This window comes from Protopterus annectens, chromosome 6.part0, assembly GCF_019279795.1.
Source record: "Protopterus annectens isolate FY-2018-M chromosome 6.part0, PAN1.0, whole genome shotgun sequence".
In the NCBI taxonomy this organism is placed as follows: domain Eukaryota; kingdom Metazoa; phylum Chordata; order Ceratodontiformes; family Protopteridae; genus Protopterus; species Protopterus annectens.
The window spans coordinates 1,483,451,260-1,483,472,304 of NC_056737.1; the positions used below are offsets into that span (position 1 = coordinate 1,483,451,260).

The following is a 21,045-nucleotide window of genomic DNA, read 5'->3' on the forward strand; positions in this document are numbered from 1 at the left end:
CTCCCCCATGTGGCTCTTCCAGTGCCTAACCTACTAATCAAACTTGGTTCCACTGGGTAATAGTGCTTTCTCACGCTAAACTACATAACTTGGAAAATATAGAGTGATTGATCATGTTTGCTTACTGTGCTATGTTTAACTGACATGGTATGAGTTCAGTATTTATTAAGATCTTTTTATTGCTCTAATAGTTATGACATGTATTAGACATTTACTGTAAAAAAGCTGCACATAACTTACCTTGCCTGCATACTTTCTTCTAATTTTAAATTTCCACTGTTAAAGGTATACTTGCAGGGGCCTGGTGAATCAAGTTGGTATACAGCCAAAAAATAAAGAAAAAGGAACTTTAACTAATTAACTAAGTAACTAGCTAGCCAACCAAATGACCGAATGAGGAATTAATTAACTAAATAACTAGTTACAAATAAATCTGTATTTTGTACCAGTAGATGTGGCATTGGTGTGAAAAGCACCTCTGCAGTGCTGCTGTTTGTTAGCAGAAATTGAAAATTTATTCTGCATAGTACTTGCTCATTTTGCTTTGTTATGTTTGGGTAGCTAACGTATTTAGACTACTTTTAACAAAATACACCAAGATCCATGATTCAGGTTATAGCCTTTAGCCTCTATTTTGTTCCTTGTTATGATACAATAATTATTTAACCATTGCTCTGATGTTTAATTAATGTGCACCTCTTTAAAATGTTGTTGCTCACTTGTAGCATGAAGGCACATAGTGTTGCCTAAGTGTAAAATTGCAGTATCATACTAATGCTGATGTCAGTAAAATTCATGATTGCTTTTGTGCCCCTGAAAGCCCGGGAAGGAAAGTATCTCTTCTGCTTGCTTAACCTTTTGTAAATGTATAACTTATGTGATCTATAAATATATTTTCTTCAATGAGTAATGACATTGCAGAAATCAGTGGATGTTCCATGCTGTATGTGAAGCCAAGGTAATGCTACATTTTATTTTACATTTTAAAATAATTCATTCCACAAATACAGAATTCAAAAGACAGAAATACAGAACCCATTGTCATGGCAATGTTTAAACTGATATAAAGAGCAGACTGGTAAGGTAATTTATGACAGATGTATATGGCTAGCACTGAAAAATTATTTTCTTGGTATTACAAAATCTTCAGCTGTGTTAACCTGGTTTCTGAATAATCATGAGACAAATCTTTGTTAACATCTGGTGATTAATACATGTTTAATGTTACATTTTTATTCAGTCAATAACTGTCCAGTTGCAAACTGCCTTAGGAATTATAACAATTATGCATCAAACTTTGATGTGCACAGAAACTGTACTTGTATTTTGCTCTAAAGAAATCTCCCAGAGTACGTGAGTAACCCTGTTGCTTAGCCTGATGTTCTGTATCTTATGTAAATGCACCACCTAAGTGCTAATGAAACTTATTGGATTGTCATCATAGAAACATTTCCCTGGAAACAAAGCACGCTGCAGCTACAATCTGCAGACAGCGATTTAGTTAACAAAGTAATTCTGAAATTTTTTTTCTGCTGAGAGTTTTGCTTTTTGTTTACATGTGAACAGCATAGTACTACTTGCATTTCAAAAAAATATTATAAAAATCTTAATGTAAATAGACAGCCTGACTGGAGACAAGTACATTGCTTTATTTAAATAATCATAATGCTTTCATGGAAAGTTTGTTTCTGCATTTCTGTTTTACATTTAGCATTCCTCATCTCTATTTTGTGTTGATTTTTCATACTGAAAGAGTAGGAGGTTAATTGTTTCATTTTAAAATATAGATATTCACAATAACTAAACCTGTCAAATATATGGTGATTCTTACATTATTCAGATAAAGAAAATGCTCCACCTGCAAAATCTATTCTTTATAAAAATAAATTCCCTGTATGAGGATTGTGTTTACCTAGCAGTTTCTCAAAAATCACAGCTCTTCTCTCTTTAAACTTCTCTGTTCTGTGATTTCTGCACAACCATGTTTCTTCTTTTGTTGGCCAAGTGTTGTAAATCTTTTGCACAGTGTTAATCCATATTGTTTTTTCTGTTGCCATACTCTTCCTGAATTTGGGCCATACATCATGCTACCTCCTGTTCAGATCATCATTTTTTCACCTGCTTCCTTTACCTTTGCAGGCATCAGCTTTTTTGTTTATAAATACTGTGACAAAAAGTGTTTAAAGTCTTTTTTTCTTTTTTCATTTTTTTTCCTTTCAGCTTATGAATCTTGCCCTTTTACATGTTTATACTTGTTGTCACATGTTGCAACTCAGCTGTTGACTCTTATCTTACTCCTTCTGAGAGATACTTGCATTTCCCATAATACACCTGGAGCTATTGACTTGCTCTTCCTCTTTCATTTTACTATATTGTGATCTCTCTCTCTGTCTCGCCTGACATTCCAGGTGCATGCATGTAGATTATCTTACAATCTTTATCTTAAGTGAGTAAACCTTGAGCTATTATGGTATTCTGGGGAATGACATCATCATTAGCTTGTTGGGATAAGGTTACGTTCATTTCGTATTACTTCTATCTCAGGTCCTTGTGACATGATATCATAATTCATAATAAATACACTGTAACTATGTATTTCTAGGAAGTAATGAACCACAAGTAATGCACTACGGTTATCAGATTACTGTTCAAACTAACTGACAGTAGTTACTAGACATTCAAAAAGTGTAATGTATTAACCTGCTAATTACTTTTTCATACAAGTATTGAGTCACTTATAACAGGTTTGCAGATTACTTCCAGGCCAAAGGTTTGAGCATTCAAGGGATATATTTTAATAGTGAAAGCTACAGAAATACTAGCACTCCAGCAGGGAATCTTTCTAATGTTCACTTCTTCAGGTTATCAAAAGGTATTCCACCTCTTACCTGCACTGCCACATTAAAATTAATTCCATGTCACAGCATGCAGTTCACTTTCTATCATAATGTAGCATCAATGGTAAATAATGCTGTCATATATGGAGGCCAAATATTAACAGATGTCTGAAAGTAAGACAGTAGTTTAGTATAATACCCTACTACTGCAGGCAGTGGAAATTCTGCTTGGGTGGGACTCAGTATATATGACCTAGCTGCTTCTAACAATTAAATTGCGAGTCCTCAATGACACTTACTTCAAAATGACAAATGATTCCTGTTATCATTTGCTGTCACTAAAGATGCAGTCACTGAAGCACACTGCTAGGGTAACTAACAATGAAATTCAGGAATTCAAAAGATGTGAGCAAAGAAGAGGTAACTATAATGGATAACTGTCTTTAATACTGGTAGCTAGGTTTAAAGTTCATCATATTTTTTTAATACACTCATTTGCGCTAGCAAGATCAGTAACATCAGGTAACATACCTCAGACATTGCTGTAATAGTATATTTAAGGCTGGAATCAATTGGTAAACACATACAAGTTTGTAGTCATCCGTGATGTGAAGGCAGAAGAGGAAATTGCATAATGAAGACTGTGATAGTATAGAAGAGGATATTTCAGCTGTCTGAAAACTACTTTTAAATTTTAATATGGTACATTAGGTGCATAGCTTGTATGTGTAGAATGGAAAGATGGCTTTATTGCAGATGTCGCTAAACTACATGTATGGAGATACTTATAGTATTTAGGGGCTGCCATGCTCTAAGTATTAAAATACCTACAAGTATCACAAGATGATTGTTTAATTATGCAGCAGCTGGAGAATCTGCCTATGTTAAGGGTCTAACATAGGTCATTTCCCTTCATCTTTATAATAATGTTTACACTGACAGCGGGAAGACTGACATAACCAAAAGGCTCCTTATCAGAAGTGCAAGACCTATAATTCAAAGTCCACCAAATATTTAAAATAAAAAGGGAGTTGGATAAAATTCCTGTTAAAGTTGAAATTCAATGTAACACATTTACATTTTTTTTATTTATTTACATTTGTTGACTGGAAGAGTCTGACTGGATACAGGTCCATTTTCAGCAGAGGCCTGGGGAGAAAAGCTCCACACTCAAATGTTTAAGACATTACACAATTAGAGAAATATCATATAAAATTATAGACACTGTTACAGCTGTAGAGCATAATACAAGATTAAACAAAGTTGCAGAACAGTTGTAGAGCAAGAATTAACATTTTAAGCAATAGTGACAGATGTTAAACATAGTTACAGAAGTAGAACACATTCATAAATTGGCAACTGAAACAAGTTGTTTGTGAGGTACATAACAGACAATTAAACTGTTGTAATAAGAAGGTATTATTGCATAGTAAGTAGATTAGGTTAAAGAGAAAATGAGGTTGCTATTATCAGTTAGTTAGTGGGGTGCAGAGAGAGGTAGTGGGTGGGTGGAGTCGGTGCTCATTGAGGGGGAGTTGCAAGGGCATTTTCTGCAGGTGAGGTGTGCTTTTAGTAAAGATTTGAAGTGGGTGCATGATGTTGCAGAGGTAATTGAGGGTGGCAGGGAGTTCCATAGTTTGGCTATAGTGCAGGAGAATAATGCTTCTCCCGTAGTGTTATTGGCTCTTGTGACCAGTAGGAGGTTTTTATTGTTGGATTTTTAGAGGTCTGGTGGTAAGATAGGGTTGGAGTAGATTCTGAAGGGATGGAACTTTTAGTGGATGGTTTACTAGTTTGTGGGTGAGTGCCAGTTGGTACCACTGAAGGAGGTGAGGGAGCTCTAGCCAGCCCAGTTCTGCTAGTGAGAGACAGTGGTGACTACGTTAGGATGGCCCTGTGGCAAACTTGGCAATTTTGTTGTAGCTGGTTTCAAGTTTATTTAGATTGCATTGTCTTAGGTTTGTATATATATTGGAGAGGCATAAAGTAGGGTGGAGATATGGTGAGAATTTGATACTGAAATCTTTGCAGCTTTGGTAAGTAGTTGCTGATTTCTATATAATGCTCCTAATTTTTTGTGGACTTTTTATGGTCATGGATATGTGAACGTCAAGGTTCAGTTTATTGTCTATTTCCACTCCTAGCAATTTGGTGTGTTCAGTAGGATGGATAGTGGTGTTGCCTTTTGCTGTGATGTTAAAGTGTGAGAGGTTTTGGGTAGGTTTGGTGGGTTGGAAAATTAGTAATTTAGTTTTGTTTGTGTTGAGTATTAATTGGGAATTGGATAACCAAGTTTTGACAGAGGAAAAGGCATCTTGTGTGACTTTTTGCAATTCGGGAAGGGAGTGGGCTGAGCAGATGATGGTAGAGTCATATGCATATTGTATGAGTATGCCAAGTGTTCTGGCAGAGGCTAGATTGTTGGTGAAGTTAGAGAAGAGTAGCGGTCCAAGGATGGACCCTTGGAGAACCCCTATGGAGACAGGTAGTTTAGAGGATAGGTTGTCCTGCCATACAATGGATTGTTGATGGTCAGAGAGGTAGCTTTGAAACCAGTTGGTGACTGATTGAGAGAAGGATAGGTCATTGAGAAGAAAGATGAGTTGTTTGTGAGGTACCATGTTGAAAGCTTTAGATAGCTCTAGGAAAGTAGCTGAGGAGAGGTGACCAGCATTTTTGTATTGTAGGATAGTGTTTGTAAAAGAAAGTAAGGCAGTGGTGGTGCTATGGTTTGATCAGAAACCGTGTTGGGTATTGCAGAGTAGGTTGTTAGTGAGGAGGTGATCTGAGACCTGAGAATGGATGCATCTTTCTAGTATTTTGGAGAGTGGAGAGAGAATAGCTATTGGGCAGTAATTGGTTAGCTCTGTGGAGGGGCCGCCTTTGTGAAGGGAGATTATGTGTGATATTTTCCAAGGTGTGGGAATGTAGCTTTCTGATAGAGATCTGTTAATTAAGATGGATACTGGGTAGGCTAGAGCGTCAGCTGTGAGTTGTAGTTATTCACTTCGGAGGTTGTCTGATGCTAGTTTGGGGGGTTTAAGATTAGTTAGTAGCAGTTTTATTTTTGAGGTAGAAACAGGAGAGAATGAGAAGCTAATGGGGAGATTGCTAGTTGAAGGTATGAGTTTGAGGGAGGAGGGTTGTGTTGTCTAGCTAGTGATAGTACAGTTTGTGTGAAATGTGCGTTGAAAGAGGTAGCAATATTTTCAGTGGAGTGAGTGATGTCAGGAGTAGGGGTACTAACTTTACCTGGGTGAAGGATTGAGTTTATTGAGGACCAGAATTGTTTGGGGTTATGTAGGGAGGAGGAAAGGACAGACTGGTAGTATTGAATGTTGTCCTGTTTTATTAGCTTTTTGACTCTATTGTGAAGTTCTAGAAATTTCTGACTAGTAGAGTGGTTTTTGGTTTTGTGCCAGTGCTCGCAGGCTTTATCTTTGCTTTTCATTTCAGACTTAGTGATTTTCTGTAGCCATGGGGATTGCTGAGCTCTGGTTTGTGAAACCCTTATGGGGGTGTGGTAATTAAGGATGCACAGGAAGGTATTATTAAAGTAGTCTACTGCGTCATCTAGACTGAGGTATTTTAGTGGTTCCTAGTTACATAATTTAAGGCATGAGCTGAATGAAATAAAGTTTACTTTTTTGCGTATTTGATGGTAGAGGACTGGTTCTGTTTGGTATAGTTGTTTTCCGTGTAGGAATGTTGGGGAGTGATCACTGAGGCTGTCTATGAGGTAGCCTGCTATATATGACTGGAGGCTGTTATTGACTAGTATCCAATCCAGGGTAGTGGGTTTGTTGTTCCTTTTATTTATCCTAGTAGGTGACTGGGTAAGCTGGGTGAAGCCATGAAGGTTTATATGATGGATTGGGTGGTCGTTACAACAGGATTGCCAGTCAGTGTTAAAGTCACCTAAGATTATAGTTTCTTGGGGGAGGTGGTGGGTAGTCCAGCTGAGGAAGTTTTCTAGTGGTGGGATGTTTTTGTCAGGTGGGAAGTAGCATCCTATTATGTTGCTGGCTTTATTTTGAGATAGGTATATATTATTTCTTCCTTACCTATTTGTCGAGCTGCTACATTTATTGGTAACAATAACCACTCGCATCTTTCAAACAGCCAGCCACATCTCTACACCACCACTACCTCCACCATCTTCCCACTATTATCTATCCCACTCTACTAACATGTATAAGATCTTGATGTTTAGATGTTGTTGATATATAACAGCTATACCACCTCCTTTCTTGTTTAGTCAGTCTACTCTTAGTATATTGTAACCAGTGGGGAGGATTTGCTCATTGGTGATGTGTGGTTTTAGCCATGTGTCTGTAAGGATCACTATATCAGGGGAGTCCAAGTCTATTGTGGCATGGAGTTCATGCTCCTTGTTGGCTATACTTCTAATGTTTAGGCTTAGGAGAAGGAGATCGTTTGGTTTTCTACTGGTTGTGATTTGAGAGAAGCTGTGGTTATTAGTGTGAGTATTAGGGGTAGGGATGGAGAGTGAGGGGCCAGGATGTGGGCGGATGTCTCCACTGAGTGCCAGTTTAGATATGGGTGAGATTATTAGTTTTATCCATTTGTGAATATGCTTGTTTATAAAGGAAGTTCTTTGTGTTCTGTGGGTAGCAGGTATGGGGGTAGAGTTGTTATGTTGAGTTGTGGAGTTGGTTTATGTTTAGATACTGTGGTTGATAGACAATGTGGAGGGTACATAGTTTCATAGATTAGATTAGTATTTGGCTAACTGCCCTTGTGAGACATTTCAAGCCTAGTCAATTACTCTATGTGGGAATCAAACCCTGCACCTAGTATATGTAAAGTAAACACCTTAACCATTATACCAACCTGGGTTTCTGCCTGGTGGTAGTGTAGCAGAGTAGGGGTGAGGTGTGAATCGTTGTGAGTGTAGTAGTACAGTGGTAGTGGATTAGTGGGGGGATGGTGAAGGTATGGTAGGATGTGATGTAAACTAGGATTGTGTGCATGTGGTGAGTATAGGTATAGTGTTCTTGTACATGTTAGTAGAGTGGGATAGATAATAGTGGGAAGATGGTGGAGGTAGTGGTGGTGTAGAGATGTGGCTGGCTGTTTGAAAGATGCGAGTGGTTATTGTTACCAATAAATGTAGGACCACTGGGGTGGGTGAGAACTGGGGGCAGGGAGGGGAGCGAAGTTGGCAAGAAACCCTGTTCGTGAGATCATACACAGTCAGGAGGAAATCAATCAGTGACTAATGGCTGCTTAGAGCTTTTTGTAGGTGTACAGAGGGTAAAATAAAAGTTAAGGACAGCTTTTGTTATGGAGCCTCTAGGTCTAAGAGCAGAAGGGGGTTCCTAAAGATACAGATGTATCCTTTAGCAGTCAGGGAACCAGACTTGGTGGCTAGATTCCCACTTGAGGTAATTAGTGTTCCTGGGTAGCAAGCACTTGTAGGTGAAACTAGATTAGCACTTTTAGGTGAAACTAGATTAACAATAGGTTGAAATAAATATGTCCTGTACTATGTTTCAAGGAGTTGTTCTGAGATTCTTGCTACGATCAGAGCAACTTGATCCTGGGTAATACTGTTAGGTCAGGGTCTCTCAGAGTATAACCATTGCAATTTGTTGGACAGAGTTTGTTTCATGGAGTTGTTCTGAGATTCTTGCTACAATCAGAGCAACTGGATCCTGGGAAGGAGTGTTAGGTCAGGGTCTCTCAGAGCGTATACCTTGCAATTTGTTGGGCAGAGTTTGTTTCAAGGAGTTGTTCTGAGATTCTTGCTACGATCAGAGCAACTTGATCCTGGGTAGTACTGTTAGGTCAAGGTCTCTCAGAGCGTATACCTTGCAATTTGTTGGGCAGAGTTTGTTTCAAGGAGTTGTTCTGTGATTCTTGTTATAATCAGAGCAACTTGATCCTGGGTAATACTGTTAGGTCAGGGACTCTCAATTCATATACCTTGCAATTTGTTGGGCAGAGTTTGCTTCATGGAGTTGTTCTGAGATTCTTGCTATGATTAGAGCAACTTGATCCTGGGTAGTACTGTTAGGTCAGGGTCTCTCAGAGCGTATACCTTGCAATTTGTTGGGCATAGTTTGTTTGAACAGGTTGTTCTGAGATTCCTGCTACGATCAGAGCAACTTGATCCTTGGTAGTACTGTTAGGACAGGGTCTCTCAGAGCATATACCTTGCAATTTGTTGGGCATAGTTTGTTTGAAGGAGTTGTTCTGAGATTCTTGCTATGATCAGAGCAACTTGATCCTTGGTAGTACTGTTAGGACAGGGTCTCCCAGAGTGTATACCTTGCAATTTGTTTGGCAGAGCAGTAGTGCACGCTACCAAAGGGGATGCCTAGCCTAGGTGTATGTGTGCTTTATAATATAAATATTTATCACATAATATATTAATGTTATTACATATACTGACTCAACAAACAGACATTACATCAGATTCAGTGTCCAACCAGTAAAAAAAACAAATGCAAGAAATAAAATCACATAAAACACTATCCCCATTGATTTAGCATTAGTTATGTTAATATTACTACTAATAATGATACAATCATTTCCTTTGCTGGTGAATACTTACAAGATCATAGGATCATAACAGGTTGCTAGGCTATCGACTTGGAGGTCATTTCAAGCCTAGCCTTTTCATCCCAATGTAATAGATTCTTTAATCAGTACCCTGGATTGTAATCAGTAATGATTGCCCATGTCCAGGTAGTCTATCTTTTCTATGTCCCACTTTGTCCTGCACTCCTCCTTTCTTTTGATGACTTCCTTGAAATCCACTGTCAGCTTTTCTTATGTACCTTATTCCTACAGCTAGCTCGTGCACATATCTGTTCTGTAGTCCTCACAAATGCTCTTTTGAGGCACTGCCAGTTTTTTTTTTTTTTTTTTGACTAGACCTATTTCCTCCTCTTCTTGTCTTGGGGAACTAGAGCCCTGAGTTATTCTTTGTACTTTCTCTCCAGTCAATTTCTTGATCTTCAGTTCATGGATGAGTATGAGATGGAAACACTCAGCATGCTTTTCAGAAGTGGAAAGAACCGCACAGAAACACAGGGAGAACATGCAAACTCCAAACAGCCACTGGTGGAGGTCAAGATCAAACCTTGTACCCTGTGCAAGGTAGGTAAATACATTAACCATTGTGCTAACTGGTATCTATCCCATAGTTTCTATTATCATTACAAATGAAAATGTCAATGTCTCCAAGATAAAACAATTTTCTGTTTCTGCAACATAAAGCATTTATTCTTCATTTATTTATTATCTGAACATAAGCATAAAAAATATTGATGACAGCTCTGACCACACCCATGTATCCCCATTGTTCCTGACCAAGTACAAGGAATTTGCTAATTATGCAGGAAATGTAATTTTCCGATGTGGTTCTACTTTCTTCAGGAATTTAAAGATGGTAGCTGACAATGCAGACAGAGTAATGCTTATCCAAGTAAAGATCATCCCATTTAATTTGGCACACTGAAGCAGAATCTACAATAACCAAAAATGAACATACATATCATGTGGCAAAGATATCCATGTTGTTCATTTGATCTTATCTAACTTCTCCTCCTGAGTGCTTTATTTCACTACATTCTTATACCATGTGATGTAATCACTATGTCTAGCCCTCTATCATCTATGCACAAAATATTGTCTTTTTTATATTCCCAAATCCAACAGGGGATAATGATATATATGACTAAGTTTCATGTAAGCAAACTGTATATGGTTGGAGAAAATATTACTGATATAAAAATGCAGGACCTGCCCTCATTATACACCTAGAAATGTGCAATGTATGATTTTTTTCCCAGTTTAATCTATCCTTTGTATTAGAGTTTAAAAAAAAATAAAAACACCCTAGCGAGTGGCAGTCCAATAACAGGCAAAAACAAGTAAGTTTAAAAACTGCAAACACTTTAATGCTTTAATACAAAACAAAAAAACTTGGTTTTGTGCTTTCATCAATAAATAGACATCATCAGAACCACAAAACAAAGACTGATCTGATTTAAATACTTTTCAATATAATAACCCCACCCTCATAAGTAACCAATCAGTGCATGAACAAGAATTACAAAATACACGCTTTCATATTAAAAGCAATAGCAATGTAAAAATCAGTCATTATAAGTAATAAAACCTAGTAAATACTGGTACCAAAAAATCTATAAAAACATATATGAAAGTAAATTAGAGATGAATTAAATAACAACGTCATTTTAAGGAAATTTGTGAACTTTTAAACCATGTTATGTCTTCTTTTAAATTCACTGGAGATGGAGATGCTCTCATTTAAGCCTTGAAGATTGGTGGCATTTAGCTTTAATTGCCATACCATTCCCCTATACATTAACACATTTTTTCAGTTACCACAAAAAGGATCATTATGGATCTGCTCTAGCACTAGAAACTTAAACCTATCAAAACTCTTACAAACCATGGATTGTCATGCCAATGCACTTTTACTGTCAAGTTTCTGAATGCTATACAAATGCTGGTATATTCTACGGTTTAACCCATTAACCGTTTTTCCAATGTATATCATCTGGCAAGACTGGCAAATGACAAGGTAGACCACCCTCTCAGTCAAACAATTGAATATTCCTTCACTAAGCCATTTTTTAGCCACACTATATAACCATCCCGTGTAGTTCTCTTCAATAAATTTACACTGATTGTATCTACCTGTAGTGTCCTCTCCAATAAATCTTTAATATTGTTTTTTCTATTAAAGGTGAAATTGGGAGTTGATTCTCCAATAGGTCTAGTGCTTTTATCGCAATTAAATAAGAACCAATTTTTTAATAATGTTTTTAATGCCTTTTACATCCAGGGTATAATGTAAGATCATATTATTACAGAAGTTTGTTGTTTTTGCAATAATAGTGTCATTGGACAACCCCTATTTATTAATTGGGCCTTACTTTCCACCTCTTTCAGCCTTAACTCCTTCTAAAGTACTATCCAAAAGGTGGTTGGGGAAACCCCTTCTCAAGAAACATGTTCCTTAGTGTTTCAAATTCCTTCATACAGCAGTCATCATTTGATGTAAGCCTAGAGGCCCATATAAATTGACTTGTTATGATGCCTCTCTTCTGATGACTGGGATGTCAGCTAGAAAATAAACAGGAGTTACAATAAGTTGGTATTCGGTACAAGCGGGTTTCCATACCTGTATCCTGGGACCATATAATCTTAATGTCCAAGAAATGAATCTCATGGAAACTCACATGATGTGTACATTTCAAAAAGTCAGTACTAGTGTCAAACAAGGTAAAAAAAAGTCCTCTAGTTGCACAGTGTCCCCTTGCCAAACCAACAGCAAATGATCTAAATATCTAAAGTACCCCTTACAAAACTTAAACAAAGGAATATTAAACAAAGTGGACAATTCCCATTTCAATAAAACCCTATTAGCAAAAACTGGGGCAGACGCCACCTCCATGGCAATACCTGTGACTTGCTTCACCATCAAATCTAATAAAATTGTTACTCAGAATGATTTCCATAAACTCATTAATAAGGGTACAATTGATGTCAGATAAGTTGCTGTAAGTTTTAACCACATCAATGAACCAAGCTAATCCCTCTTCATGTGGTATACAGGAAAAAAGGTTTTTAACATCACAGGAGACAAGTACAGTGTCTGAGTCAAAATGAATTTCTCTAAGTTTGTCCAACAAGTCCCAAGTATCTCTAAGTATATGTCTGAACCCAGAAAATAAGTTCTTCAACTTGCTGTCAATATATTTTGCCATGGGTTCAATCATGGATCCTGATGGGGCCACAATTGGCCATAATGGGGGGTCATGTATGTTAGAATATATTTTTGGAATCCCAAAAATTGGTGGAATTATGGGATCCTGCACCTTTAAAAATTCAAACAAATCAGAGTTAAGATACTCATAAAGAAAAACCTCCTCGAGTGCCACCCTGATGTCCCTGGGAGCTATATTGATCTCATTAAGAGACACTGGGCAGAATGTCTCTATATCACAAAGAAGAATATGACCGTTGTAATCAGCATTATACATTATAACACCCCCCCTTTATCCAGTTTCATGCACCTAATTTCCCTGTTGTTCACAATTGAATTCAAGGTATGCCTTTCTTCAATGGTCAAATTGTAAAACTGGTTATCACATTTACTACCCAATAAGGCACAAATCTGTTTTTTCAGACAGTTTCTCATAAAGGTGAATGACAGGGTGCAGGGAAGGGGGTTTGCAAGACTTTTCCTCTTACAACTTAAGTTACTGTCATTACAGGTACTCTGCCCATTTAATAGTTGTAAATTAATTTTACGGGTGAATATTTTCAAATCCAACAGGGAGTGCTTTATTTTTGCCCTGTTGGAATGGACAAAGTTAAAGCCCTTAAGGAACACAGAATGATGTATGGGCTTAATCAGTAATTCAGTAAAATTATAAATTTTGAAGCCATAAAATGAAGTCACAGTACCTGAATTACTACAAGCTTCCCATGGCAAACTGGTCACTGTTACCATCTCTGGTTCCCTTGTTGTTGCCACTGCTCTTGTTTCCTGGATCTCTTCAATCTCCATTTGTTGTGATAGTAATTCACTTTGGATCCATTGGTATTCTGTTTGCTCACAACTCTCTCCAATCTCTGTGGTGTTGTACCCCCTAAAAGGACCACCTGTTCAATGTTTTCATCTATGTCATAGTCATTGACACAGTTATCACTAGCAAGGGGCTCCTGGAAAGCCAAACCTTCCTGTTGTTTCAGTGGTGTAGGGGAAACCCTTTTTTGTTGGTAGTCCTGGTCGTCATGTATTAATTTTTTGTCTTTTCTGGCTTTACCATTTTTGATTTGATGGTCTACCTTGGTAAAACCTTGTTGGAAATCAGCTCTGTATTGGTCAAACAAGAAGTTGTGGTAACAGATTTTTACCAGTTTATGCAGAGACTTCCTGATAATAGTCAGTTTCCTGATGTTGTCTTTGATAAGCAAATTGATAAAATCCAAGCCTGTTTTGTCAAAGATCTCCAACAACTCAGAGTGAAAGACACTGTTGGCTACAAGCCCATGGGGGTATTTCGAAAGACGTAATCCCTTCGGAACACGGCCCCTTTTAACGCTCTCCTCTAAAAATGAATTGTCACTTTGTAGCAAACTATATTTGTAGAAGACTTTTTTCCAGAGCTTTAATTTGTTCCCTCACTGTAAGATTGTTTTTATTGGAAATAGGTGAATGTAAGAAGGGGAGTCAAATCAGTTATTAACATTTGCTGAAAGGGAAAAGTCTATCTGGTTACCAGAACTTAGTCTTGTTTGATCTCCTTCACCATGGTTTAAAGCAATTCTGTTGTTTCCGTCAGAAGGTGTAACTCTTCTCCTCACTTCCTGGCTGGAAGCCTGCATGATTTGTCATACTACATGCTGTGTGAGCTGCTGAATAAGAAGAGTTAGGTCTATGTTATCCAATGTAACAGAAGATTCAAATACTTCCTGTGAAAAATGCCACGAGTCCTTCAAAAAGGATTCTATTTGGTGAACATAAGGTTGTAAAAATGAATCAACAAGCAAAGAAATACCCTCCGTAACATAGTGGGGTACTGAAATGATAGGTCTAAAAGGGGGGGGGGTCAGTTAAATTCTTATGTGTCTTCGGAATACTAATCATGGTGTGGAGGGATTGGGATTTCTTTAGATGTAGCATTTCTAACAGATCTGGGTAAGACATGGCTTTGTAAGTCAAGCAGAGATCTCCTCTACATAGGTGATATGAGACAGAGAATAGATGGAATTTTTTGAGTCTGTCCATACTGGACAAGTGTTTAAGAGCTACGATCCTCTCTATGAGGTACTTTTGTGGCCTCTCCAGTTGTTGCAGGATGTCTTGTGAAGTACATGCCAAATGGGGCATTGTACTCAATGATTGGCCTAATGAGGGAAGAGTAGAGGGAGACAATGACCTCTTTCTTCCTGAATGCAAAACCCTTAGAAATGAGATGTGCCACATAGAAGGACTTTCTGACCACAGTGGCAGTGTGGTGGTCAGAAGAGTGGTTGAAATCTGACTTTGCGGTAAGGAGATACAAGGAAGTTGAGATAGAGGGAGCCTGGGCTGAGGTAGGGAAGTATAGATCTACACAAACTAGACTGTATTTTTCATCTCCTGTTAAGTCCTGGTGTAACATAGAATGTAAAAATAAGGGTCTCCCTTTTTCTTTAACATACACTAGGGATATGGTGAAAATAAAAGAAGTGATTAAATGAAAATGGCATATCCTGCAAATAGATGAGAAACAGCAGGTATTGTTGGGTGTACGCCACATTTTTGCTACAAAGATAAGAAGTCCCTTAAAAGAAAACTCTGTTATCCCAGAACATCTCAAGTGAGTAATAATTTATGCACAATAGGAACATGGAGATGTAATAGATGTTCCTTTTGCCAGTATATTGATGAAAATCTGATCTTTAAAAATCCGGATAGTGGTAACATATTTTATATTAAGGCTTTGGCAGATAGTAGTACCAAAAATTTGATTTATTTGTCTCACTGTGTAAAATGCTTTGTATTTTACATAGGAAAAACCAACAGGTGACTTAGCAAAAGAATCAGAGACCATTATTACTGTGCCCGCAAGGGGTTGGAATATAGTTCCATAGCTGAGCATATTAAACAGGAAGGTAATGACCATAGTTTTGTTTTCCATGTATTGGAAGTAATTAAGGAGAATATCAGAATGAGGGATTTGCTTAATGAAACTGAAAGGGTGGAATTACGGTGGATCTTTAAGCTAGCAGGGCACATGGGACATGGGATCAATGACTACATATCTCTTAAGCCAGTCCTCAAATCATGGAAGCTTCACAGATGAAGTTTATTTACACTGTTAGAAAGGGCATATGTTTATAGCTATGTACATTTTTGTACAGTAAAGTGGTGTATATTTATACATTCGTATGTATATTGTCGTATTTGTTCTTTGCTTTTAAATTTCAATGAGTTCATGTTAATTAATTAATTGGAAGAAATGTGCACTTGTATTTAAGTTGAGTTTGTATCAGTAGTAAGTTGTCTGAGGAAGCAATATTTTATTGCGAAAGCGCTTACATCTTTTATTAAATTCTAAGTTTTTTTTTTACATTGGTGATTTTGCTGTGTTTCTGTATGAAATATTACTGTTCAAGTTTTTGCATTACCTGAAATATGGTTATTTATTTATTTATTGAAATTTGGTGACCGGAAAAGTCCAATTGGGCCAGGAACCCATTTTCAGTGGATGCCTAGGGAGAAAAGCTCCATACAGTGTAGACAATAGTAGTACAATATATCATTAGAGTTTATATACTAGTAATTATACAAAAAGTTGTAAATAAATCATCAACTATGTACATCATCAAATTCAACATTTCATGTTATAGATTTGTGTAGCAAACATTTGGTAACAATGAATGTATATGTCAATTTTACATTTTAAATAATAACACATTTTAAATAATGTTACAAGAGGTTATGAAAGAGGAAAGTAATATTAAAATTTTAAAGGTTAGCAGGGAAATAGAAGTAAACAGAAAGCATAATAGGAAGGAGCGTCTATATTATGTGATCGAACAGTGAAATGTTCGAACACGTAAAAATCGACCACTAAATGCTGAAATGCCATAATGTCGAATGGCAAAAAAAACATAAAAACACACCCAAACAAACCATAAAAATGCTCTATGCAGGGGGGCAAGCCCCCTTGCACCACCCAAGTGGGGGGCTGCAACCCCACACCCCCCTCTACCTATATATACCAACTCCGAGATCGCACTATAGTGCAGACAATGAAAAACTTCCATGTCCGCACTGTGCTGATATCTCCATTGAACCATTCAACGTTCAGAAGGTTGGACATTTAGGTGTTGATTATTATGTGTTTGAACATTTCACTGTTCAATCATGTAATATAGACCCAGGAAGGAGGGGTATGTTAAAGGAAATTGTGAATGGGAGATGGCTACGGTGGTGCAGTGGTTAGCATTGTTGCCTCACAACAAGAGGTTCTCCCGTTCGATTCTCGGCTGGAGCACCTTTTGTGTGAAGTCTGCATGTCCTCCCTGCGTCGAGTGACATTTAAAGACATGCAGGTAGGTGTATGCATGAAAGGGTGTGCATTCTTTGAGGGTTGGGCATCGGGCTGGCAACCTGGCACCGTAAACATCCACTGCCAATCATTAGCAGACCAGAGTTTCGCTGTGGCGACCCCTAACCGGGAAAAGCCAAAAGACATTACTAGTTCTAAAAAAATGGGAGATTTTTGTTAGTGGTTTATATACTATAAGCTGAAGGATTAGAGGGGTGAACAAGGAAAAGAGCTCATAGGGATGGTAGATGTGTATGGTTAAGCCAGAGTGGGAAGATGACATAGGAATGTGGAAGATAAATATCATCTTGAACAAGGCAGGTTCAGGAGTTGTAGATGTAGTTTTTTTAGTGTAAGTTTAAACTTCTAGAGGTTGTCTATACTGGTAATAGTATTCTGTAGGTTTATCGATAGGTTAGCTATGACATATGAATAGAGACACTCACCTGCTCTTTTATTGGGTTTGTGTACTATAAATCAGTTGTCCATTTTTTGAATGAAGGTTTCTGGTGAAACTGTAGTTGGGGAGGATGGATTTTAGGTCTGGACAGTTGTCAAATTTAAGTACTAGTTTTTGTGTGAATGTTAGTTGTATATAATCAAGATACTGCGAGAATTCTAGCCCTTTTAGTTCTTTAAGGGCATTGCAGTTTTGGGTGCAGTAGGATGAGCCAGTGGCAAATTTAGCAATCTTATAGAAACAAGAGTCACGTTTTGTTTTGAGAGAGGCATGTAGATTAATGAAAATGGGAATACCATATAGTAGAGAGGGGATCAAGTAGGCATTTGCTAGTGTTCTTTTAGTATTTTGGTTCATAAAGTTTCTATGTCTATGTAGTGTTCCTAATTTGAAATGTTTTTCTTCATTTTTTAATGGCATTTAGTATGTGTTGTTCAAATGTGAGTTTGTTGTCTATGGTGATATCTAACAGATTTGCACTTGTTATAATTTCAATCTCAGTTTTGTTATGGGAGTAGATTTTAAATTCAGATTTTTTTATTTTGGACAGAAAAGTAAAAGTTTGCTTTTATTGGGATTAAGCAGTGATTGTGCATTGTTTAGCCATGATTCTATAGATTTGAATGTAGTCTGTTTTTTTTTTTTTTTTGCAGAAGATCAGGGAAGTTATTGGAGAAAGAGGTAAATGTACTCTGTGCTTTTTGCAGCAGGTCGGGGAAGTTGTTAGAGGAAGAGATGATAGTGGAATCATCAGTGTACTGGATAAGTGCGCTATGATGACAAGCAGTGCGTAGGTTATTAATGAATTTATTAAAGAGGAGGGGTCCTAGGACAGACCCCTACGAGAATCCTGTTTTGTTGGTCTGGTATTGAGATAGGCAACCTTACCATTTTATGCATTGTTACCTGTTAGTTCTGCAGCTGTTAAACCATTGTGTGGAGGTCAGTGAGCAGCCTATTTCAGATAGTTGCTGACATAATTTGTTATATGAGACCATGCCAAAGGCTTTTGACAGGTCTAGTAGTAATATGGAAGTGAGTAGGTTAGAATCCCTAGCATTGTTTACTGTGTCAGTGAAAGAGACAATGGCTGTTGTTGTGCAGTGAGATGGCCTGAAGCCATGCTGGGTGGATGTGAGAAGGTTATTATGGGTAAGATGGTTTAGTATTTGAATGTGTATACACTTTTTGAGCAGTTTAGATAGAGGAGAAAGGATAGAGATGGGTCTTTAGTTGGTAAGCTTGATTTGCCTCCTTTTTATAGAGGGGTTGTAGTTGATTTTTTTCCAGAGGGCAGGGATATGAGATTCCATAATAGATCAATTAATAAGAATGATGACTGGGTATGTGATAGCATCTCCAGCAAGTTTTAAGTATTCTGGTGGGAGACTGTCAGAGGAAGATGAGCAAGGTTTTAGTTTGAACAGAAGTTTACAAATTAATGTAGAGAAATGGTTGTAAAAAGATTGGGGGTATTGTTGGGATTTGGTTGTGGGAATTGGAGTGTTCTCATCCTTAATGGCTGTTTGTGGGGATGGGAGAGATTTATCTGGACTGTTGGAACTAGAGTTGAAGCCTAGTACTAATTTAGCTATGCCGATAATTAAATGGGCATTCAATATTAGCTATTTCAGTAGGTGTTTTGTTTGTGCTGGGGAAAGATTTTGTGTGGAGCCAGGGGTGAGGAGAGATGTGATCGTTTTCCATAAAGTTTTTTGCTTGTTTTTATGACTGGTCACTTGCTGTGTAAAGTGCTGCTTTTTATCTGTATTCACTGATTTTTTTTTCACTTTGTTATGAAATTCCCTGTAGTTTTGCCAGTTGGTATTATTTTTGTTTTTTTTATCCAATTTGTCCAAGCTTTGTCTCTAGTCTGTAATATTAGTTTGGTGGCTTTTGTTAGCCAAGGTGCATGATTAGCTTTTCTTCCTTTTGTTCATAGAGGGGCTAGGTTGTTGATGGTGTTTAGGAATATTTTATTGAAATAGCTGACAGTGTCCTCAAGAGGTAGAGTTTTTAGTGAAGACCAACTGAATGATTTTAATCTGCTATTGAACAGGTTTTGGCTAAAATCTGTTAGGTTTCTGCATATTTTGTACTTATGAGTTTTGGGCTTTTTGCTGGTAAATGGTAATGTGTTGAGAAGTGTATTGGAGTTTGAGCATTTGGGGGGGGTCAGAGACTAGAATCCAATCTAGGGCTGAACCTGTACTGTATGTAGTAGGGGAGGTAATTAGTTGTGTAAAGCCGTGAAGTTGGATACTATCTATTGGTGAATTGGATGTTAAGTTTACCCAATCAATATTGACATCTCCCATAATTACTGTGTCATTAGAGATGTTTTAGTCACCCATAAAAGTATATCTTCCAGAATTGGGATATTTTGGCCTGGGGGAATATATGCTGTTTTAATACAGAGTTGTTTATGTTTGATTATTTTAGTAGTGCTATGAGTATTTCAGCATTACCAAAGGTGGGAATAGATTTTGTGAGAGGTAAAACTGTATGAGAGGTAAAACTGTATAGGTTTTTGGATAAATTAATGCAACACCACATGCCTTTTTATTGATTCTATCATTTCTGAGTGTGTTGTAGTTGGGTGGGAGGATTTCTTTGTCTTTGATATGTGGTTTTATCCAAGTTTCTGTTACAGAAACTATGTCTGGGGAGTATTATAATAGTCATGACTGGAATTCTGTCATTTAATTAGATATGCTGCATATGTTTAGGATGATTAGCATTAACTGTTTTGAGGGTGTTGTTTGAGGTGGGGTGTGGTCTAGAGCAGGCCTAGTTTGGGGTGTATGTCTCCACACTGATTTAGGTTATTGAGGTGAAGGGCGTATTGGTAAAGTCTATTTAACATTTTGTTCAGAAAAGAGGCCAGGTATTGCTATTGTGTAGGTACAAGAGACTGGTCATCAATTTGTCTTTTCAGACAGTATAGTATGTTTGTTTCAATGAGGCTAGCAGATATGTTTAAGTAACTGTTTGAATATTTGTCAAGGGGGGATAAGTAGGTGGGAGGTATTGAAGCTAGGTTAAGTTGTGAAAAATTAAAGGATGTGGCATATGTTAGTAATGTTAGAGTAATTAATAATAGTAAGATGTGAAGTGTGCTGCAGTTTAAATGTAGCCTGTTTTATTTTGCAAGACTAGGATGAAATGTGGATGTCTAAGAGATTACTATAGAGGAGAAGCTAGTTTGTAGTTGGTTAGGAATAAACTAGTGGGAGGAGGAGCTAGATTGTGATTGGTTAGGGCTAGACTAAGAGGTGGAGTTAGGGTAAATATAAATGTAATTGATATGGGGTGGGTGGTAATGGGGTAGTGTAGGGGAGAGGAGAGAGCCCAAACACTGTGAGGGTGAATGGAGCCGGCTGGCCAAGGAGAAGTAGGGCAAGCTGTGAAAAACAATCAACTAGTACAGTTAAGCATAGTAGAGTGTTGTGTTACAGAAAGTGGGTTCTGGATGTGAGACAGAAATATGGATATATCAGTGATTTAAGAATTAAAAGCATGGTATAGTTCATGAAATAGAGAGTAAGCAAGGTGGGAGCAGAGCAGTGACAGAGTTTACAATAACAGGGCAATATATCACTAAGTGTAATAAAACAGTGTAGATATAAAGCACTGA

General features: G+C 37.5%; 1 protein-coding gene across 2 annotated transcripts in view; it reads left to right on the forward strand.

Annotated features, from left to right (window-relative positions):
* Positions 1-914: 914 nt before the first annotated feature.
* Positions 915-21,045, forward strand: part of KYNU (kynureninase) — a 2,242,792-nt gene continuing 2,222,661 nt past the window's right edge. For both annotated transcript variants that reach the window (XM_044074971.1, XM_044074972.1), the window contains exon 1: positions 915-958. The gene's annotated coding sequence lies outside the window, so the exon portion shown is untranslated. The remainder of the gene's footprint in view (positions 959-21,045) is intronic.